At 35.9% G+C, this 23707-nt stretch overlaps 7 non-coding genes across 7 annotated transcripts; 4 read left to right on the top strand and 3 right to left on the bottom strand.

Moving 5' to 3' along the window:
* The first annotated feature begins 1857 nt into the window (after positions 1-1857).
* TRNAC-GCA (transfer RNA cysteine (anticodon GCA)) lies at positions 1858-1928 on the top strand. Its single transcript has one exon. It is a non-coding gene; the product is annotated as a tRNA-Cys (tRNA).
* A 3031-nt stretch (positions 1929-4959) lies between these two features.
* On the bottom strand, positions 4960-5041 carry TRNAY-GUA (transfer RNA tyrosine (anticodon GUA)). Its single transcript has one exon. It is a non-coding gene; the product is annotated as a tRNA-Tyr (tRNA).
* Positions 5042-5548: 507 nt separating this feature from the next.
* Positions 5549-5620, bottom strand: TRNAT-GGU (transfer RNA threonine (anticodon GGU)). Its single transcript has one exon. It is a non-coding gene; the product is annotated as a tRNA-Thr (tRNA).
* Positions 5621-7578: 1958 nt separating this feature from the next.
* Positions 7579-7652, top strand: TRNAM-CAU (transfer RNA methionine (anticodon CAU)). The gene has a single exon. It is a non-coding gene; the product is annotated as a tRNA-Met (tRNA).
* Positions 7653-8104: 452 nt separating this feature from the next.
* TRNAG-GCC (transfer RNA glycine (anticodon GCC)) lies at positions 8105-8175 on the bottom strand. The gene has a single exon. It is a non-coding gene; the product is annotated as a tRNA-Gly (tRNA).
* An 824-nt stretch (positions 8176-8999) lies between these two features.
* On the top strand, positions 9000-9087 carry TRNAS-UGA (transfer RNA serine (anticodon UGA)). Its single transcript has one exon. It is a non-coding gene; the product is annotated as a tRNA-Ser (tRNA).
* A 3628-nt stretch (positions 9088-12715) lies between these two features.
* Positions 12716-12803, top strand: TRNAS-GCU (transfer RNA serine (anticodon GCU)). The gene has a single exon. It is a non-coding gene; the product is annotated as a tRNA-Ser (tRNA).
* Positions 12804-23707: the final 10904 nt, after the last annotated feature.

The following is a 23707-nucleotide window of genomic DNA, read 5'->3' as shown; positions in this document are numbered from 1 at the left end:
CCCCACCTACACAAGCAAATTGTTGATAAAACTCCAAAATAGCTTTTTCTTTTGACTCAATCCTCTTCTTCTCTTTAGCATTCGGGAAAGACAAGAAAATTTCAGGGTAGGAAACATTATCCAGAATTTCTCTTAGATTCGAACCCATAGCTGATGATAGAACTAGAATAGATATCTTTTGTTTTCTACTCACGCGAGCCCATATCCTTTCTTTTTTATCAATTGCTAATTCCGATCTCCCCCCCCAATCTGATATTATAGTGCCAGTGTAGATAGAAATTCCCTTATGATCTAATTCCGAGCGGTAGTAAATACCAGGACTTAGCAATATTTGATTGATCACAATTCGGTATATTCCATTTATAATAAAGGTTCCTAAGGAATTCATTATAGGAATGTTTCCGATAGAAATGGTTTGCTTTTTGCACATCGAAACCAAAAATTAATCTCGCAGATACATATAATTCGGAAGAATAGGTGAGTGATTCATACACAGCATCTCTTTCTTTTATCGAGGGTTCTAGCAGTTGATATCCTTTCGCAAATAATTGAAATGCAATTTCGTGATCTGGATCTTTAATTGTTGGAAACTTGTCAAGTTCTTCTGCCAAGGCTTGATTAATGAACCTACAAAATCCCTCGAATGGATCTGACTAAATCCGGGTATTGTGGACATTCCCTCGTTTCCATTCCGGAGCATCTTAATCTTAAGTTTCCTGTTTATCAAAGAAAAATTCCATTATCAGCTCACTCTTCATCAATCCCTATGGATCGATCTAGCAATCATGGAATCTATATTCTGTTTACTGAATCACATGAAATTCTAGGGAACTCCACATACGTATTTCATATATGTATTTCATACATATGAATAGAGACCATTTGGACGAAGTTCGAGTTTGCCAGGGGTACAAATGAAATGAAAATGAATTGATAAAACATTCCTACAAAAAAAATTCTGCCACTTATACTTTATGTTATGATATTCTAATCAGATTGGATGGCAAAGATTTCTCATTTTATCTCCTTTCTATGAATGTAATAAAGCCGTAATATAATATACTAGAAAGTTTGACTTTACTTCGATTTAGAATAGCGTGCTTACTTTAATTTCTCAAAATAATTTGAGGGTTCTTTTTTATTTCGGATCGGAGTAGTATAATTGCTAGAAAATTCAGTATTTCATTGTGGAATTCTAAAATAAAGTAAGTCCCTTTTTTAAGTACATGCCAATCTAGTTATCCACCTCTCCCCATATCCATGCTTTTCTTTTATCGTAATTTCACTTGGGTACGCCAAGATAGTCAGGTTATACTCTATATCAGAGCAAATTTCCTTTTTTTATTCAAGATATTTAATTTAATACTTTGAAAAATTAAAGCATGATTCCCCATAGAGATATGTACATAAAGGGGATCTTTGGATAATAATGCTGTTCGGACCTAAAGGTTTACCTATACACGGATTAAGCATAAAGCCATAATATTTTATTATGCCATTGAAGGGGGGGGAGATAATACCGATTTAAGAGTAGTTCACTACTGCAATAAAAAAAAGAGAATTCTAGTTAACGGTTCCAATTTATTCTGAATTTTGCAGCCTGTGAATAGAAATCCACTTTTTCTTCTTTTTCATCTCAATAGAAAGAAATGGGAAGTTTTATTGTGTTAACAATGTATGTTTTAAGATAGAATCTATCGAGGAGAATAATAGAAACTGGATCAAAAAAAGCAGGAATAGATTTTTTGAAAAAGATTGGAAAAAAGTAAGTAGAATTATATTCAAAATAAAAGGGGCTTTTCGTAAGAAAACGTGGATGAATACTTGCTGTTTTCTAGATTTTTGATCGGATTTTTTGGCGGCATGGCCAAGCGGTAAGGCAGGGGACTGCAAATCCTTTATCCCCAGTTCAAATCTGGGTGCCGCCTGATCAATAAAATACTTAGGTTTTTTTTATAGTGCTGATCGAATTCGATAAATTTTTACTTCGCATAAGTTCGGGCAAGAGAGTAACTGGGCCTGCCGATACTGGGTTTAGAGAAACCATACCATAGTTCTATCCTCAAACTAGGGTTAGGGTTTGTTTTGACGGTAGTGGCCAAAATGGTTATCAATAGGGGTGAGGTAGTGTTTCCTTATTCTTTTATTATATGAATTTGAATTGGTTCTTAATTGAGATTCGATTTGATAATTTTAAAATACGAGGATAAGATGTCAGAAATCTTGGTATCCAAAGAAAGGTCCCTAAGGGGCATTCTTTTTTTTTTTTCAATCTAAGATTCAAGAAGGGACTCCACGAAAGAATATCAAGACTTACTAATTATTATACATTTTTTTATCGTACATCTTATGTTACCTACATACACTAAAGTAAGGACTACTTAATTCTAACGAGAATCAGATTAAATAGGTCGATCAAAAATCAATTTAGGAGTTGTATTATGGATAAAATCTCTTCATTCTTTCATAGAATGATACAAAGCAAGGCTGCAGGGTTTAGGTCAAAAATAAACATTAGGTAAGGTAGGTATCCAATAAATATTTATCTATCGATAATTTTATGGTATATTCGGGCGTCCTTTGCTTAAAAAAAAAAAAAAGAGTAACAAAAGGAATAAAAAATCTTCCTATTCCCGCTTCTTCTATTCAGGACATCATTCCCGTACTCTTTCTTTTTTAAGGAAAAAAGGGCTATAGTATCTCGTATTTTTAATGCTCTCTAATTCTACCAGAATTCCTATAAGAATTTGTTAGGAGTAAATTCCTTGAACTGATTGATCCATGGCCTTAGGGCGGAATCCCTTTTTGACTCTGTACCCTTGATTCCACTATGATTATTGATCAATAGTAGAATAATCCCTTCATAGAAATAGGAGACATAATTTAGATGGATATAGTAAGTCTCGCTTGGGCTGCTTTAATGGTAGTCTTTACATTTTCTCTTTCACTAGTAGTATGGGGAAGGAGTGGACTCTAGGGATACTACTAATTGATTAAGTAATCAAATTGTTGTATCAATTCTTTTCTTTAATGGATCATTTTGCATTAATCATTTTGTCAAACGTTATTCTTTAATCTTTTTCTTTAGTTTTGTTTCACTCCTGTAAGAAACTCTTGTATTGTAAGTTGTAATGTAAGAAAGAGCCATTATACCAATTCAGAATTTCTACTAGAAATGACGAATGGTTAAAAAAAGTTCTATACATAAGAAAATTAGACTTTCTTCCACGGAACTATTCACGGCATATCACACATTTTCCATTTCCTTTTACTTTTTACTATAGTCTATTCTTCATATTATTTTTCTTTCCTTCCATGGATTCTTTGGTCAAGAATTGTCTTAGATTTTTTTATTTTGACCTGATTGAAATTAAGTGGATGCAATGAAAAAAGAAATTGAATTAGACTACTTAACTATTTCAATCTACTAATCTATTCTATGTAGATTCAAAGATAATATAATAGAAAGAATCTAAAGTGTCGTAGAAAAAACTATATGTAGTTCTTTCTACCACACTTTAAGATTCCAACCAGATCCTTTCATTTAAGACTTGGATTTTTTTATTTAATCCCTTTTTAATTTCTTCAATGATTAATTGGAATTCCAATTAATTATTTTGGCTGACTGTTTTTACATAAATAATAAGTAAAAAAGAAGTAGGAACTAGAATGAACAGTGCAGTAGCAATAAATGCGAGAATATTGACTTCCATAACCTCTTTATTTTTTATTTTCACAATAACTCGGGATGTAATCCCATGGAGAGGAAAAAGGGGTATCTTGTAAATTCAAGGGTAGGGCTTGCATTCTGATAATACTGAATCAATTCAATATTATGAATATCGGATCTATCAAATCAATTCATGGATGAGAGTTATATTTCACGGATGAGAGTTATATAGTATAACATAGGAAGATCCTCTATCCACACTAAGACCAAAATGGGTTTTTTGATTGGATTAGGAATTCCCTCTTTTTTAATCCTTTTCTACTTTTTCTTTTCTATATCTCTAACCCACGAGCTTTCTTAATCTTATACTTTCTTAATCTTATACAATTTCCCTTCCTTTTTCTTATAGTTATACATACAATTATGTATGTATTATATGACCAACTTTCACTTTCTATGGGTCACATAGACATCCAAATAAGCAGTAGAAGTGAGATGGGGAAAAGAGGTCTGAAATAAAAAGGGAATACGATTTATGTATGGATTCCGGTAAAATACCGGTACTCTATTCCATAAGAGTGGAATAGGAAATTAAGATGAGGATGGTATCATCATAAAGAAAGATAGAGTAATATAATATCCTAAATTCTACTAATCCACATATCGTATGTGTGTCTTTCTTTATCGATTGGGAGTAGTGAAAAAAAAATTCCTATATGCCCTCCCTCCCTCTTTAATGAGAGATGCAAAATAAAAAAGTGAAGTAAGGGTGCCCTGTGGGTATTTGATCTTGCTCCCTGCCCCTTTTTTTCATGGAAAAAGGAAATATCAATTTCTCCATTCATTGAACCCTAGTTCGGGACTGACGGGGCTCGAACCCGCAGCTTCCGCCTTGACAGGGCGGTGCTCTGACCAATTGAACTACAATCCCCGCGGGGTGTATGGCATACCCATTCTTAAATAGAACCATAAGAAGATTCGATTCGTCTTTCGTACTCTAAGAAATAGACGAATCATATACTACATACCCACATATTATATTATACGTGGGTATAGTGAGAGTGACATAACTAGTATGTCGTGATTTTTTATCACTAAAAATGGATAATAATCCAGCCTTCAATAAGAAAAACTCTTTTGTTTGTAAGAAAGGAATGAGAGAGATATGGATTAGAAAAAAAAATTTCCCTTTTTTCTTTATCTTTTATTTCTATAGATCAGACATTTTATTTTATGGAAGAAAAACAAAAGGATTTAGTTCATACTCACGAAGCCCTAGATTTTTGGTTTGGGCCGAGCTGGATTTGAACCAGCGTAGACATTGTCAACGAATTTACAGTCCGTCCCCATTAACCACTCGGGCATCGACCCAGGAAGAATTTATTCTAGGGTTTTTGCTAATCTATGATTAACCTCCTTTCATAATACTCCCTACCCCCAGGGGAAGTCGAATCCCCGCTGCCTCCTTGAAAGAGAGATGTCCTGAACCACTAGACGATAGGGGCATCACTAGACGATAGGGCCATATACAACCGCTCGTGATTATACTATAATCATAGTATGAGCAGTTTTTTGGAATTGTCAATATACTCGAAAAGTATAAATAGATCCAAAGCAAAGAGTTTTTCCAACTTTTCTGTTATGTTTTCATCTAGGATTTTTTTTAGTTGATCGTTATAGATTAATTCTCCGTGCTTCATTTAGTGTTCATACCAAAAATGCATCCATCCCGCACTAAGTCATAAAATTCTCTAAAAATATAGAGAAAGTTTCAAAAACAAAGAAAAAAAGTGAATCAATTTAGTAGAAAAGTACTCTATCAGATTCGAACCAACGACTTACGTCTTAGCACGAGATTACTCTACCACTAATTTAAAAAGCCCTTTATCGGATTTGAACCGATGACTTATGCCTTACCATGGCATTACTCTACCACTGAGTTAAAAGGGCTTTTTATTTAATTCAAAAATTAGCCACTTGGATTTCCCATTATGGGTCTACTGCATAATGTACATATTATATATATAATATATAGAGATAGAGAGAGAGACATTATGTAGAGATTGTATATGTATATATCGATATCTTGAGAGCTCAAAATAAAATTAATAAAAAAAAACATACCCTACATAACATATCCAACTCTTCTTGGTTCAGGGTTTTCCGTTTCCGAAGACTAGTAAAATAGGCGGATTCTGGAACCCCAAGGATTCAACGGTATATGGATATGGAAAATATAAGATTTCCGATCCTAGCGGGAAAAGGCGGGGAACAGATACCCAATAGGATATAGGATCCTTGGGAGGAACTTTTGGTAATGGCCTTGATCCTCTATGCTATTTTTTATGTGTTCTTAGTTCTATTGAACTTTTTGCATTCTTTTAAACAAGAATCTAATAAACTAGAATTGAGTCAGTGGAAAAAAGGAGAGAGAGGAAAGTGTTAAATGGAGAGAGTCGACTAATCAGAGACTTTTAGGATCTTCTTTACATCAGGTAAATCTGTCGGCCCTGTCCGTTTTTTTCTTTAAGTTACGACTCTTTGCTGCTTACTTCTATCAAGCCATAGGGAAAGTCTATGATGAATTTGGAAAACTCATCTCACTCTTACTCTATGGCTCGGACTTAATGGGGGAAGAAAACATCTTCCATAATTTCTTTTTTGTTCAATTCTGGACAAAAAAGAAAAGGAAAAAAGGAATTTATAGGGACAGTGTTACCCCCTATATCCCCTAGTTTATATTGTAGGAATAATAAAACAATTTAGCAGTCTGACACACTTACGTCCTTGCAAAGTAAATAATTATTATTGTAGTCGTAACCGTAGAATAGGATCCTAATCAAAATAAATACATTTGGTTCAGGCGCTATTAGCATGGTAAGAAAAGATTTTTTTTACAGACCAGAGGGGCTATCTAAATCCTAAAGTAAAGGCGAGCGATCGAAGTAGAAGTACCAACGGCTCAGTGTCATGAACCTTCTCCATCTGATTCAATAAGGGGGAATTAGCCTTCTTGTCAAATGGCTATCCTTGACAAAGGGTACCATTTATACCATAATCTACAATGTAGCGGGTATAGTTTAGTGGTAAAAGTGTGATTCGTTCTATTAATAACTGAATTTGAAATGATATACTTAAGGCATCCTTAAGTTTTTTATTTTTATATTCCGATGAAAACTTTAGTTCTTATAAAGGATTAAATCCTTTTCCTCTCAATAGCATATTGAGGAAGAATATACATTCTGGCGATTTGTATCCAAAGACTAATTTAAATTGCATCCAAAATAAAAATAGGATTATGAGTACAGAGTCGCGAAGCATAATTTTGCATTGGATTAAGTATTCCAATTTTGAAAATATGAGTAAAGGATCTATGGATGAAGATACAAAAAAGTTGATTTCCAATCGTAACTAAATCTTCTTAAAATAAGGAATAAGGAAGCCAAATAGCTAAAAAACGATAGTTTTGGTTTACTAGAACCATCCGCATATTGTTTCAGCTCGGTGGAAACCCAATTCTTTTCCTCAGGATCTCTTGAATGAAATTAGGGAACGAAGTAAGTAGATTAGATGAATTTAGATAGAATTTCTATCTCCTACTCTATAAGGATCATCTAGAAAGCGGAGAGCTTTGGTTCCATTCAAATAGAAAAGCTGACATAGATGTTAAGTGGTGAGAATATCCATAAAGGAGCCGAATGAAATCAAAATTTCATGTTCGGTTTTGAATTAGAGACGTTAAAAATAATCAACCAACGTCGACTATAACCCCTAGCCTTCCAAGCTAACGATGCGGGTTCGATTCCCGCTACCCGCTCCATTCTGTATAAAAGGAGTATTCTATTTGTCTAGACATGTTAGAGGCTTGTATTCAAGCCTTTTTTGTCCACCAGTTTCTGGTACTCCAGAGCGGAGTAGAGCAGTTTGGTAGCTCACGAGGCTCATAACCTTGAGGTCACGGGTTCGATTCCCGTCTCCGCACTTAGCAGTCTGTATAAAAGGACTATTCTATTTCTCTAGATATGTATGGTAGAGGGGCGTATCCAACCCTTTTTTATTCATTAGTTCCCGGCCCTAGAGGGCAAAATTGAGCAGTTTGCGAAGTCACTTGCCTTCAAAAAAAGAAGGCGCAAGGCCTCTCCCTACCCTGCAGAAAATAAAAATGAAACGAAAGGGACAGTCTACCTCTCCCTTCCCTTTAAAAAAAGTTTGCCCGTTGTTTGTCTCAGTTAATACCCAATTTTTGGAGCTCTGTTGGCGAGTTCTATTTCTGCCTCTGGAGCGCCCTCTTTTTTTGAGTGGGATGCAAAGGAAGGGTAAGATAGTAAGGGATACGGCACTAGACTAACACCTAATTAATACTTAATTTAATATAAGTAGTTAAACAGTTAACTAGACTAAACTTTTTATCATAGTACTTTGATAAATTAAGCGGGCGAGCGGCGGGAATCGAACCCGTATCTTCTCCTTGGCAAGGAGATATTTTACCATTGAACTACGCTCGCTACGGTATATATTTTATAGCGTATATCCGCCTGGGTCGACCTTCTATGTCTGGGTCGACCGTTTCATTTCATTTTCTATTATATTAGAGTTTTCCTTTTTTTATTATCTGTCAATGAATATTCTAATGGGAATGGAATTTCATAATACTGAAAGAGAAGAGCTAGCAATTCGGAACGCAAATTGCGTTTTAATACGTCTCACTATTCTAATTTTTTAGAAGAAATGGCCTTTATTATTTCTTTTTTATGGGGTTAATAAATATTAACCAAATTTCATTTAAGAAATGAGAGAATTCAGAATAGCTACGAGAAAGACTAGTCCAATCCATAATGATGTACCGGAAAATACAACATTTTTATTATTTGACCAACCATCAGGAGAAGCAAATACAAGGGGTACACTAATTACTAAGACTGAGGAAGTCGCAATTAATGCAAAAACAGCTAATTGGAAAGCAATAGTCATATTTCTAATCCTCCAAGCTACCATCAAATAAAGTTGACTACATATTTGATCCCTCACTTAAACCAAAATTGTAAAAAAATACAAGAAGTAGGAGGGGTTTAATCATGAATCCATTGATTCTTCTCTTTAATTCAAATTTATTACTTAAACCGCTTTTTTATTTGGATATGGGGGTGAGAAGAGATTATTTACTCTTTATTTCACAAGCGGGTATAGCGGATCCTGTATCCGTGTATACAGTATACAGAGATATATCGAAAAGGAACTTGTATCTGATATCTTTCTAGAGGCTAATAAATCTTTTTATTTTTTATATGGCTATGTTCTATTTGTAGGAGTAAAATAAGGATTAGGCTGTGGAGAGATGGCTGAGTGGTTGATAGCTCCGGTCTTGAAAACCGGTATAGTTCTAGGAACTATCGAGGGTTCGAATCCCTCTCTCTCCTTTTGCTTATTGAATACGTTTGTTTCTTTCATTTTTATTTATTTTTTTTTTCTGTCCCTTATCTTTCTTTCATAAAAAGGAATGAATGGCTCGGCTAGATGGAATAACCGAGCCAGAACAGAAAAAAAGTAGAACAGGTATAAATAAGAAAATCTTAGTTAAGAGGGTTCATGTAAAGAACAGGTTCCAAATCACGATCGATTCCCTTTTCAAAACCTGCTGCAGCAGCTCGGGCTCTTCCTGCATGCCATAAATGGCCCACAAAAAAGAAGAATCCTAGAACAAAATGAGAAGTTGATAACCAACTTCTAGGAGAGACATAATTAACTGCATTGATCTCGGTAGCTACGCCACCCACGGAATTTAAAGAGCCTAAAGGAGCGTGGGTCATATATTCTGCTGAGCGTCGTTCTTGCCAAGGTTGTATGTCTTTTTTCAACCTACTCAAGTCCAAACCGTTGGGGCCCCTTAGAGGTTCTAACCATGGAGCACGAAGGTCCCAAAAACGCATAGTTTCCCCTCCAAAGATAACCTCCCCAGTTGGGGAACGCATTAGATATTTACCTAAACCTGTGGGTCCTTGAGCGGATCCCACATTAGCTCCAAGACGCTGGTCTCTAACTAGAAAAGTAAATGCTTGAGCTTGAGAAGCTTCTGGCCCGGTGGGTCCATAAAACTCACTCGGATAAGCTGTATTATTGAACCATACAAAACAACAAGCGATAAAACCAAAGACAGATAAAGCAGCTAAACTATAAGACAAGTAAGCTTCTCCAGACCATACAAATGCACGGCGAGCCCATGCGAAGGGTTTGGTTAAAATATGCCAAATTCCGCCAAATACACAAATAAAACCCAACCATACATGCCCACCAATTATATCTTCTAAATCATCTACACTAACAATCCACCCTTCTCCACCAAAAGGAGATTTTAGTAAATAACCAAATATAACACTGGGACTAAGGGTCAAATTGGTAATTTTTCTTACATCTCCCCCCCCAGGGGCCCAGGTATCATATACACCGCCAAAATAAAGAGCCTTGAGTACTAGAAGAAAAGCACCTAGACCTAACAAAATTAAGTGAATACCCAAAATTGTAGTCATTTTATTTCTATCTTTCCAGACATAACCAAAGAATGGAAAAGATTCCTCAAGAGTCTCGGGTCCCAGAAGCGCGTGATAAATGCCACCGAAGCCTAAGACTGCGGAGGAAATTAGGTGAAGTACGCCAGATACAAAGTACGGAAAAGTATCTAGAACTTCCCCCCCTGGCCCTACTCCCCAACCTAGAGTAGCTAAGTGTGGAAGTAAAATCAACCCTTGTTCATACATGGGCTTTTCTGGTACGAAATGGGCCACTTCAAATAGGTTCATTGCTCCGGCCCAGAATACGATTAATCCGGCATGAGCTACATGAGCTCCAAGCAGTTTACCGGACAAATTGATAAGTCTGGCATTCCCAGCCCACCAAGCAAAGCCGGTGGTTTCTTGGTCACGACCAGCTAAAACGAAAGTTCCATTAAAGAGCGTTTCCACGTGGTAGAACCTCCTCAGGGAATATAAGATTTTCATGAGGCTGATCCTGAGCTGCCATCCACGCACGAATACCCTCGTTTAAAAGAATATTTTTGGTGTAGAAAGTCTCAAATTCAGGATCTTCCGCTGCACGGATTTCCTGGGAAACAAAGTCATAGGCACGTAAGTTCAGAGCCAAGCCAACTACGCCAATAGCACTCATCCATAAACCGGTGACGGGTACAAATAGCATAAAGAAATGTAACCAACGTTTATTGGAAAAAGCAACACCAAAGATTTGGGACCAAAAGCGGTTAGCAGTGACCATTGAATAAGTTTCTTCAGCTTGAGTTGGGTTAAAAGCACGGAAGGTATTTGCACCATCACCGTCCTCAAATAGAGTGTTTTCTACGGTCGCTCCATGAATAGCGCATAGCAGAGCCGCACCTAATACTCCGGCAACTCCCATCATATGAAATGGGTTCAACGTCCAATTATGAAATCCTTGGAAGAAAAGGATGAATCGAAATATCGCTGCTACGCCAAAACTCGGCGCAAAGAACCAACCAGATTGCCCCAGTGGATAAATAAGGAATACAGAAACAAAAACAGCAATTGGACCAGAGAATGAGATTGCATTATAAGGCCGCAATTGAACAGACCGAGCAAGTTCAAATTGGCGTAACATGAAACCTATTAGTGCAAAAGCCCCGTGGAGAGCTACAAAAGTCCATAGACCGCCTAATTGACACCAACGAGTAAAATCTCCTTGTGCTTCGGGCCCCCATAGTAGCAACAAAGAGTGTGCTAAACTATTGGCAGGGGTAGAAACTGCTGCGGTTAAGAAATTACAACCTTCCAAATAGGAACTAGCCAATCCATGGGTATACCAAGAAGTTACAAAAGTTGTCCCTGTAAACCAACCCCCTAAAGCGAAATAAGCACAAGGAAAGAGCAATAGGCCAGACCATCCTACAAAAACGAAACGGTCCCTTCGTAACCAGTCATCCATAGTATCAAATAGATCATTTTCTTCTTTAGGAATTCTACCAAGGGCTATAGTCATAGTGATCCTCCTATTCAATTACTTCAACCATTTCCGAGCACCTCATATCACTTTCCAAGGCATATGATAGTTTTATTATCTGTGGACGATTTCTTTCTCGTTCAATGCCCTTTTTCAATGGTCTCGAAGAGAGAAATTTCCCATTTTTATCTATGGAGTCACAGTCACAACCGAGGTCGTGGTAAATCCATGAATTTGATTCGATTTGTTTTTCTTATACTATTTATTTGTTTTTCTTATACTATAGAAATAGAAATAAATTGTTTTTCTTATACTATAGAAAGAAATAAACCTTTGAATTCAGCATTATTCCAAGACTCCTATTTCAAAGTCTATCTTTTAAGGGAAAAATGCAAATAAAAGTAACCCTTCTTTTCCCATTCCCTCTCTATTGCATGGGTGGAAGAACTAAAATAATAGAGGATTCTGAAAAAAAAAAATGGACCTTCGAAATCCAATTTTATGTGTAGCGCAAAGGAGTTGCGATTTCTTCTTATTCCTATAGAACATCTAGTAACAAGAATATGAAATCGTAAATAGCGAAAAATTCTTGTCTTGCGCGGTCTAAGTCTAAGGAAATAAAAAAAATTCGCTTATACAATTTCATCTACATCGAATTTATATATCAGAATAGCGGATAGAGGCATCATTAAAGGAGTCAGGTCTACTTACTTTATGCTTCTTTCCAATTTTATGGTGGATTTGATAAGAACCCTTTTTGCTTTCTTGATAAATAATCGACAAAAAAAGCGTTTTTTTTTATATAACCTGCTTGTTTTATTATAATTATAACAAGTCCTATATGGAAATGCCCGCTAAAGAGAAAATCTATTTGATTGTCTCTCGGCCAATATCGATTTTTAGAAAGAAAAAACAAGAATTTTCTTCTTTTTTTATTAACATTAAGAAAAAAGAATATAATTAAAATGGAATTGGCAATATAATTTTTATAGACTTTTGAAAGAAAAAAAAGGGGTTTTTTGCAACCGTTATTTCTTATTTCTTGCCTATATCATATCACGGAAACCTTTCGCTTTGGAACGTGGAGAGATGGCTGAGTGGACTAAAGCGGCGGATTGCTAATCCGTTGTACAATTTTTTTGTACCGAGGGTTCGAATCCCTCTCTTTCCGCTCCCTTGGATCATTTGGGACTTTCGAATTGGAAAGAATTCTGACCCCCGGATTTTCTCATAGATAAATGTACGAAACAAATCCAATAAGAAAAAAAAAAACTGAATTTTTACTCCTCGCGTCCAGGATTCCGTCCTGGGTCATTAGATAAGAATCCAAAGATAAAGAGTGAAACAAAGAATATCACTACTGTATAAACAAAAAGTTTGAGAGTAAGCATTACATAATCTCCAAGATTTTTTTTTAAGGAATAGATTACCAGTTTTTCCTTACCACACGGATCCACTAGGATGGTTTTTTTTTATACCTAAAAATGCAAAAAAGAATTCTTGAAAAAAATTGCAAGAATTCTTTTATAATAAGCACTCTTATCAATAGCAAAAATAGGGTTAGGTGGTTAGGTATTGTGTAGGTACCTTTAGGTACCTGCTCAACCTAGGTGCAGGGGAGTAGAAAGGCTGATCCAAATTTATTGCTGTAGCTACCCATTCAATGTAGAAGAATTTAAATTTTAGAATCGAAGGTTCATAATATAAAAATATAAAACTTCTCGGCTTTTACCCATTTTAAAATTTTTTTGGAATGAACACATCATTCAATTTGGCATACAGAGTACTAAAGATTTCATCGAAAACTTACAGCAGCTTGCCAAACAAAGGCTAATAGAAAAAAGAATAGAGGTATAACAGGCATAATATCCACGATTGGATTGAAAATAGCATAAGCTTCGGGTAATTTGGCAAAGAAAAAACTAGTAGGATAAAGAACAGAATTAAAACAGATACAGGTTAAACTAAGTATATTAGGCATAACAAGCATTTCATTCTTGTAGAGTAAATAATTGGATTTTTCTTGAGTTATTTTTTTAAGGGAAAGAAGGAAAAGGCAGATTCAAAATCTTTTTTCTTCGGACTTTCCCAAACACAAAATACCTCCTTGTATTCGCACTCTCAAATGAGAGTGGAATAAATTCGACTTTCATATAATATCTTAATAGAATTCCATGTAATGATCAATGCATTTTTTTGATTCTATATTATCCGCATGTGTAGAATACTAGCAAGAGAATATCCCTCCTTTTTTATGTAATTGAAATGGTATTGACGAATAACAAATAAACATACTAGTGTTTATTAGTGTCGCATAAAACCCGAAATGGGGCGTGGCCAAGTGGTAAGGCAGCGGGTTTTGGTCCCGTTACTCGGAGGTTCGAATCCTTCCGTCCCAGATTGTTTCTGATGAAACAAACGGTGAAATCATATAGTATTCCGTACGAGACAAAAGTTTATTAAAGAGAATAATGATATCTTATTCTTTCTCAGAAAACATAATAAAGTCTTAAGTCCAGTCAAATTGACTATCTTTATTTTCATGAAAAAATGGGATCTATCAAGCACATTCAGGATATGCCTCTACTATAAAATCACTTAGTCATATTTTTTTCTTCCTTTTGGTATTCGAGTTGAAGAAGTACGAGAATTCTATAACTACCAAAAACTTTCAATCTTTTCATTGGAATAGTTTATTTAGTTATTATATAGTTAATTGTTTTTGGTACTGAAAAAATATATTACTACTAGAATTCTAATTCTAGTAATTAAATTAATTAAACTTTTTTGGAGGTTGATAGTTTATTTATTGAGGAAGAGTCAATCCTTCTTTTCTCACTTCAAGATTGATCATCTCGAGCCATCCGTTGAGGGTGGAAATTTAAGAATAAATAAGTTTTAAGCAAACTTGTTTAGTCGTCTTTTTCAAACTATGTTTCATTCATATGATAGAATTTTAATATGGGTTTAAATAAATTGGATCTTGGCGGAGGCTTCCCGGATAAATACTTACTTTCTTTTATCCATATTGCTCCATAGATAGCAAGTTTTAATTAGTATAAAAAAACTAAACCAATGACTATTCATGATTCCATCCATATTGGATCAATTCTCTATACCACTTTGCAATGAAAAGAGGAATGTTTGTTATGGTAAAACTTCGTTTAAAACGATGTGGTAGAAAGCAACGTGCGACTTGAAGGACATGATCGATTGTGGATTTTGCTATCCATCATTTTCCATAGTAATGAAAATGCTCTTGGCTCGACATAGCCTGTTCTATTCGTTCCGAACCAAATTTGCGCTGGGTTTAAGTAACATAGTACACGATGGAGCTCGAGAGGACAGAATTTTTTTTATCAAGGGAAAGAATCTAGGGTTAGTGAAAACTAATAAATTAGGCCAACTTTGTCAGTCTATCCTTAATATAGAAATAAATCGAAAGGTTAAAATAAGAAGAAAGTCCAATAAAAGTATATCAGAATCAATCCCTCTTATTAGATTTCTATAGAAGAGATAAATGCTTTATCGAAGGAAATAAGAAAAAAGGGTATGTTGCTACTCTTTTGAAAGAAAAAAATAGGAATTCCCGAAGTAATGTCTAAACCCAAGGATTTCACAAATCAAAGATAAAGGATTCCAGAACAAGTAAACACAATTTTCAATTGTCTCAACAACAGAGTTGGATTAGAATAAGGAATAAAAGTCAATTCGTTCGAAATGAGACAAAGAAAAGAGTTTAAAGACGACTCAAAAATTTTGGAAGGATTTTGCCTTCGAAGTTTGTCAGGCAAAATTAGCCCACTTGAGTCATGAGTATAAATGAAATTTGTTTTTTCTGTAAGGAAATTAATGCACGTCATAGTCTAATTTCTATTATTATCGACAGAAATTCGAATCATTTTCTCGAGCCGTATGAGGAGAAAACCTCATATACGTTTCTAGGGGGGGGCGTTGTTTATCTACATCTATCCCAATAAGCTGTCTATCGAATCGTTGCAATTGATGTTCGATCTCGAAGAGAAGGAAGAGATCTTCAAAAAGTAGGTTTTTATGATCCGATAAAGAATCAAACTTGTTTAAATGTTCCAGCTATTCTCTATTTCCTTGAAAAGGGTGCTCAACCAACAAGAACTGTTTATGATATTTTAAGGAAGGCAGAATTCTTTAAAGAAAAAGAAAGAACTTTGAGTTAATTGAAGAACTAAATGAATCAAAAAATAGGATAGGAGAAGATTATTAGTATTCCTAGTTGTCTAATTATTTAGACACAATTTACCTCTTTTTTAATCCTATTTGGATTTATATTATATCGTGCCAATCCAACATAAGCCCCTATTTTATTTACTTTTTCTATCTAATTTGTTTTCTTACCATTGTATTTCCATTGACAAAGGTCTATTGAACAAATAGAATTTGTAGATAGATGGGTCTCTTTATCCTCACTCCATATTCAATTTTTCCGCCTACACTTCGCTCAAATGATAAGGGTGTTCCTCTTGCATGTATTCTCATACAATATAATATATATTTTTTATAATATATATTTTTTGTTAATAAAAATCGCTAAAAATAAGGAGAATTTGGCCATCGTGATTAGGGTCGCTCTTTTTTTAACTTTACTTTAGTGGAATTTCACCGGACCTGTTCGTTTTGGCATTTGAGTGTTTTTCATGGTCGATAAAAAAAATCTTTTGATGTCTTGCTAGTTCAATGTTTTGACAGAAGCGCGCGGTGTAATTCCATTGATTTTTGGATTTCGATCGTATCTAAGATCCTTTTTTTATCTGGGTTGCTAACTCAATGGTAGAGTACTCGGCTTTTAAGTGCGACTATGATCTTTTACACATTTGGATGAAACAACAAATTCGTCCAGACTCTTGGTAGAGTCTAGAAGACCACGACTGATCCTCAAAGGTAATGAATGGAAAAAATAGCATGTCGTAATAAAATCAATCTTTTTTGAATGGAATCCAAAATTACGATTTTCTGGGTCTAATGAATAAATGGATAGAGCCTGGCTCCAATTCTGGTAAAATAAAAAGCAACGAGCTGAACTTCCTAATTGGAATGATTCCCCGCTCTAATTAGACGTTAAAAATAGATTAGTGCCGGATGCGGGGAAAGGTTGGGTTTTCCTATGAGTGGACCCTTTATTTTTTCTTTTTTTTTTTAGAAATCCTAATTATTCTTGATTATGGATTGAATAAGGGATGTTATGGATTGAATGTGTAAAAGAAGCAGTATATTGATAAAGAGGCTGTATTCCAAAGTCAAAAGAGCGATTGGCCTGCAAAAATAAAAAACTTGTTCTGTTCTTTTTTTTTAATTAGAACAAACATAAACTAATTGGGTAGAAAAGGAGCAGAAAAAGATCTGTGGATTAGACTCCCTTTCTTTCCAGGGTTTGTATTAAAAATGCAACACCCTGTTCTGACCATATTGCACTATGTATCATCATTCGATAAACCGAGAAATGCTTCTTCTCTCTGATTCAAGTAGAAATACAAATGGAAAAATTCGAAGGGTATTCAGAAAAACATAAATCTCGTCAACAATACTTTGTCTACCCACTTCTCTTTCAGGAATATATTTATGCATTTGCCCACCATTATGGATTAAATGGTTCTGAACCTGTGGAAATAGTTGTTAGTTGTAATAACAAGAAATTTAGTTCACTACTTGTGAAACGTTTAATTATTCGAATGTATCAGCAGAATTTTTTGGATAACTCGGTTAATCATCCTAACCAAGATCGATTATTGGATTACAAAAATTATTTTTATTCTGAGTTTTATTCTCAGATTCTATCTGAAGGGTTTGCGATCGTTGTGGAAATCCCATTCTCGCTACGGGAATTTTTTTGTCTGAAAGAAAAAGAAATACCAAAGTTTCAGAATTTACGCTCTATTCATTCAATATTTCCCTTTTTAGAAGACAAATTTTTGCATTTGGATTATCTATCACATATAGAAATACCCTATCCTATCCATTTGGAAATCCTGGTTCAACTCCTTCAATACCGTATCCAAGATGTTCCATCTTTGCATTTATTGCGATTCTTTCTCAACTATTATTCGAATTGGAATAGTTTTATTACTTCAATGAAATCCATTTTTTTTTTTCAAAAAGAAAATAAAAGACTATTTCAATTCCTATATAACTCTTATGTATCAGAATATGAATTTTTTTTGTTGTTTCTTCGTAAACAATCTTCTTGCTTACCATTAGCATCTTCTGGAACTTTTCTGGAACGAATCCACTTTTCTAGGAAGATGGAACATTTTGGGATAATGTACCCTGGTTTTTCTCGGAAAACCCTATGGTTCTTTATGGATCCTCTTATGCATTATGTTCGATATCAAGGAAAGGCAATTCTTGCATCAAAAGGCACTTTTTTTTTGAAGAAGAAATGGAAATGCTACCTTATCAATTTCTGGCAATATTATTTCTGTTTTTGGACTCAGCCGCGAAGAATCCATATAAACCAATTAGCAAACTCTTGCTTCGATTTTATGGGGTACCTTTCAAGTGTACAAAAAAGTTCTTTGTTAGTAAGGAATCAAATGCTGGAGAATTCATTTCTAATAGATACTCGAATGAAAAAATTCGATACCATAGTCCCCGCTACTCTCCTCATAGGATACTTATCAAAAGCTCAATTTTGTACTGGATCGGGGCATCCTATTAGTAAACCCATTTGGACAGATTTATCAGATTGGGATATTCTTGATCGATTTGGTCGGATATGTAGAAATCTTTTTCATTATCATAGTGGATCTTCGAAAAAACGGACTTTGTATCGACTAAAGTATATACTTCGACTTTCATGTGCTAGAACTTTAGCTCGTAAACATAAAAGCACGGTACGAACTTTTATGCAACGATTGGGTTCGGCATTTTTAGAAGAATTTTTTATGGAAGAAGAGCAAGTTTTTTCTTTGATGTTCACCAAAACAACTCTTTTTTCTTTCTGTGGATCACACACTGAGCGTATTTGGTATTTGGATATTATACGTATCAATGACCTGGTCAACCCTCTTAATTAATCATTAGACGAAATTAAGAAACAGGAAAGGGTTGATAAATGATCAAGAAAAAACTTTTCTATTTTTCATTCTGAAATGTTCTTTTTATTATAATAAAGAGTAGGTGAATCAACTTACTAATTAAAAAAATTAGTAGAACTTCCTCTTTGGAATAGAAATTGGCTATTTCTACATAGGGAAAGTCGTGTGCAATGAAAAATGCAAGCACGATTTGGGGAGGGATTTTTCTCTATTGTAACAAGGAAGAATTATCTACTCCATCCGACTAGTTCCGGGTTCGAGTCCCGGGCAACCCATATAGAAAAGACCCATCAAAGTTTTTCACTTTGACTCACTTCATTTACAAATACAAAATTATTGGTTTGGTTAATTTAGTTATATGGATAGCTAATCTTTGGGCTGACTTGGTTGACATTGGTATATAGTCTATGTTATACTGTTAAATAACAAGCCTTCTATTATCTATATTCTAGTTAATACGTGTGCTTGGGAGTCCTTGCAATTTGAATAAACCAAGATCTTACCATGACTGCAATTTTAGAGAGACGCGAAAGTACAAGCCTGTGGGGTCGCTTCTGCAACTGGATAACTAGCACTGAAAATCGTCTTTACATCGGATGGTTCGGTGTTTTGATGATCCCTACCTTATTGACCGCAACTTCTGTATTTATTATCGCCTTCATCGCTGCCCCTCCAGTAGATATTGATGGTATTCGTGAGCCTGTTTCTGGTTCTTTACTTTATGGAAACAATATTATCTCTGGTGCTATTATCCCTACTTCTGCGGCGATCGGATTGCACTTTTACCCAATTTGGGAAGCTGCATCTGTTGATGAGTGGTTATACAATGGTGGTCCTTATGAGCTAATTGTTCTACACTTCTTACTTGGTGTAGCTTGTTATATGGGTCGTGAGTGGGAACTTAGTTTCCGTCTGGGTATGCGTCCTTGGATTGCTGTTGCATATTCAGCTCCTGTTGCAGCTGCTACTGCTGTTTTCTTGATTTACCCTATTGGTCAAGGAAGCTTTTCTGATGGTATGCCTTTAGGAATCTCTGGTACTTTCAACTTTATGATTGTATTCCAGGCAGAGCACAACATCCTTATGCATCCATTCCACATGTTAGGTGTAGCTGGTGTATTCGGCGGTTCCCTATTCAGTGCTATGCATGGTTCCTTGGTAACCTCTAGTTTGATCAGGGAAACTACTGAAAATGAATCCGCTAATGAGGGTTACAAATTTGGTCAAGAGGAAGAAACTTATAATATTGTGGCTGCTCATGGTTATTTTGGCCGATTAATCTTCCAATATGCTAGTTTCAACAACTCTCGTTCTTTACACTTCTTCTTGGCTGCTTGGCCTGTAGTAGGAATCTGGTTCACTGCTTTAGGTATTAGTACTATGGCTTTCAACCTAAATGGTTTCAATTTCAACCAATCTGTAGTTGATAGTCAAGGTCGCGTTATTAATACTTGGGCTGATATCATCAACCGTGCTAACCTTGGTATGGAAGTAATGCACGAACGTAATGCTCACAACTTCCCTCTAGACTTAGCTGCTGTTGAAGTTCCATCTATTAATGGATAAGGTTTTTCTGCTAACATATAAGAATTTTTGAAGACAGAAATACCCAATATCTTGTTCTAGCAAGATATTGGGTATTTCTGTCTTTATTTTGAATCTTTTTTTCTTCTTAATCTTTCTATTCAGAATTCAGTTAACGACGAGATTTAGTATCCTTTCTTGCATTTTCATAACTCGTGAAATGCCGAGTAGGCACGAATTCCCCCAATTTGCGACCTACCATAGGATTTGTTATGTAAATAGGTATATGTTCCTTTCCATTATGAATCGCGATTGTATGGCCAACCATTGTGGGTAGAATGCTAGATGCCCGGGACCACGTTACTATTGTTTCTTTCTCCTCCTTCATATTGACCTTTTCTATCTTTGCCAATAAATGATGAGCTACAAAAGGATTCGTTTTTTTTCGTGTCACAGCTGATTACTCCTTTTTTCCTTTTTAAAGAGTGGCATTCTATGTCCAATATCTCGATCGAAGTACGGAGGTCAGAATAAATAGAATAATGATCAATGGAAAAAAGAAAAAAATCCTTTAGCTGGATAAGGGGCGGATGTAGCCAAGTGGATCAAGGCAGTGGATTGTGAATCCACCATGCGCGGGTTCAATTCCCGTCGTTCGCCCATCGCATTATTGCAAATTCCAAAAATGCAATTTTCCATATTCCTAGTTACGTATTTACTTACGGCGACGAAGAATAAAACTATCGCTATATTTTTTCCTTTTCCTAGTTCTTCTTCCAAGCGCAGGATAACCCCAAGGGGTTGTGGGTTTTTTTCTACCAATGGGAGCTTTCCCTTCACCGCCCCCATGGGGGTGGTCCACAGGGTTCATAACTACCCCTCTTACTACGGGGCGTTTACCTAGCCAACACTTAGATCCGGCTCTACCCAAACTTTTTTGGTTCACCCCAACATTACCCACTTGTCCGACTGTTGCTAAGCAGTTTTGGGATACTAAACGGACCTCCCCAGATGGTAATCTTAAAGTGGCCGATTTACCCTCTTTTGCAATGAGTTTCGCTACAGCACCTGCTGCTCTAGCTAATTGCCCACCCCTTCCACGTGTGATTTCTATGTTATGCATGGCCGTGCCTAAGGGCATATCGGTTGAAGTAGATTCTTCTTTTCTCTCAAAAAACCCCTTCCCAAACTGTACAAGCTTCTTCCAAAGCATACGGCTTTCTAGATGTATATGACGATCTCTAGACAGATGGATCTTATATGAATCATATGATGAAGTACCACATGAGTGGATATATAGGAAAGGAATCCAAATCTGCCGAATCGCTCATGTTATGATCTTCTACATCCTAGGTCTCTGCGTTCCGTCATCTGGCTTATGTTCTTCATGTAGCATTCAGATCGAATGACTCTATGAAATTACGTCGATACTTCCACATATTATGGGTAACGTAGGAGACATCCCTATTTTCCCCCGGGGGTCTTAATTACCACTGCTTAGCTTTCAATTTGCCTCTGACCATCAAATTAAATGTGAATAACCCGTCCTCCTCTCTTTGAAACAAGGGGCGCTTCCGGTTCTGTGCGTGCTTCAAACAATTTTGTCTTCTCCATATTACCATATCTCTAGAGCCAATAATTTTCTATGAGGAACTACTGAACTCAATCACTTGCTGCCGTTACTCAACAGTTTTCTGTTGAGGTCTATCCCGTAGAGGTAGTCAAATTGGATCAGTGATCGATTTCTAGGTTTCGTCGTAAACCTAATTGGTTACTTCCAATTACGTAAATCAATAGTTCAAACCGCACTCAAAGGTAGGGCATTTCCCATTGATATAGGAACTTTTGTACCAGAAACAATAGTATCTCCAATTATAGCCCCTCTGGGATGTAAAATATATCTCTTCTCACCATCCCCATAGTGTATGAGACAAATGTATGCATTTCGATTAGGGTCGTATTCTATGGTTACGATTCTACCAGATATGTCTTTTTGATTCCGTCGAAAATCTATTTTACGGTATAGGCGCTTATGACCTCCCCCTCTATGCCTTGCGGTAATGATTCCTCTGGAATTACGACCTTTACCACAACGGTGCCGTCCATGGATCAAATTATTTCGTGGATTGGATTTCACTTGCCTGTCTACGGTTCCCTTGCGTGTGCTCGGGATAGGTGTTTTGTATAAATGTTTCGCCGTATTATTAAGTATTCTCCTTTAGTTTTTTTCTCTATCTAGAAGTGGAATAGAATAACCCGGTTGAAGGGTAATGATCATACGTCTGTAATGCATTGTATGGCCCAGAATAGGTCCTATTCTTCTACCTTTTCCAGGTAGTCGATGGCTATTCACAGCTACCACCTTAACACCAAAGAAGAGTTCGACCCAATGCTTTATTTCTGTCTTAGTGAATCCCGATTCGACATTAAAAGTATATTGATTCTTTCCCAATAAACGAAGACTTTTTTCTGTAAATACTGCGTATTTGATTCCATCCATAAATCGACTTTCCCTCCTATGCTCTGAGTTCCAGTATCGATAAGAATTCGAGTTCTTATTGTTCTTATGTTATGGTATGAATATACCATACCAATTCGTTATGTATGGATGATGGATGAGATTCCATGGATAGAGAGCCAGTTCCAATAGACTTATGGAATGTTCCCGTTCGTGTGCATCCAGCAGGAATTGAACCCGCAAATTTACCAATTATGAGTTGGGCGCTTTAACCATTCAGCCATGGATGCTTAACAGGGATCATCGTACATCGTAAATAACCAATTTTCATATAGAAAGACATATCATAGAAAAATGAAATCGAAAATATTCCGAGATGGCAAATATTCGGAGATGACTATGAAAACACCTCTCTGGATCCTCGAATTGAAAGAGAGATTGAGAGGGATCAAGAATCCTAATTCTCGCTATTTGGAATGGATCCAATTCTATTGAGTCTGACTCATAGTGATCATTTCTCTTTAGCAAAGAATGACCTTGGTTATCAAAGGATTGAACAACCGGGATCCATTTACTTATGATACCTAGTTGGCATTGATAACAAGGATCTAATGAATTATGAGTTTAATAGATCCTCTTTAGCAGAAAGACGTATATTCCTTGCTCATTATCAGACAATCACTTATTCCCAAACCTCGTGTGGGACTAATCGTTTTCATTTACCATCTCATGGAAAACCCTTTTCGTTCCGCTTAGCCCTATCGGGTATTTTAGTGATAGGTTCTGTAGGAACTGGACGATCCTATTTGGTCAAATACCTAACGAAAAATTACGATTTTCCTTTCATTAAGGTACGAGGGCTTCTTATTCCACAAGAACGAAAGCACCTTTTCATTCTTTCATATACTAGGGGTTTTTACTTGGAAAAGACAATGTTCCATACTAAAGGATTCGGGTCCATAACCACGAGTTCCAGTGCACTAGATCTTGTAGCACTTAGCAACGAAGCCCTATCCATTAGTA

This window comes from Triticum urartu, unplaced genomic scaffold, assembly GCF_056163025.1.
Source record: "Triticum urartu cultivar PI428250 unplaced genomic scaffold, HENAU_Tu73 scaffold2, whole genome shotgun sequence".
Classification (NCBI taxonomy): Eukaryota; Viridiplantae; Streptophyta; class Magnoliopsida; order Poales; family Poaceae; genus Triticum; species Triticum urartu.
The sequence above is the reverse complement of the archived record's forward strand: the minus strand, read 5'-3'. Positions and strand labels throughout refer to the sequence as shown.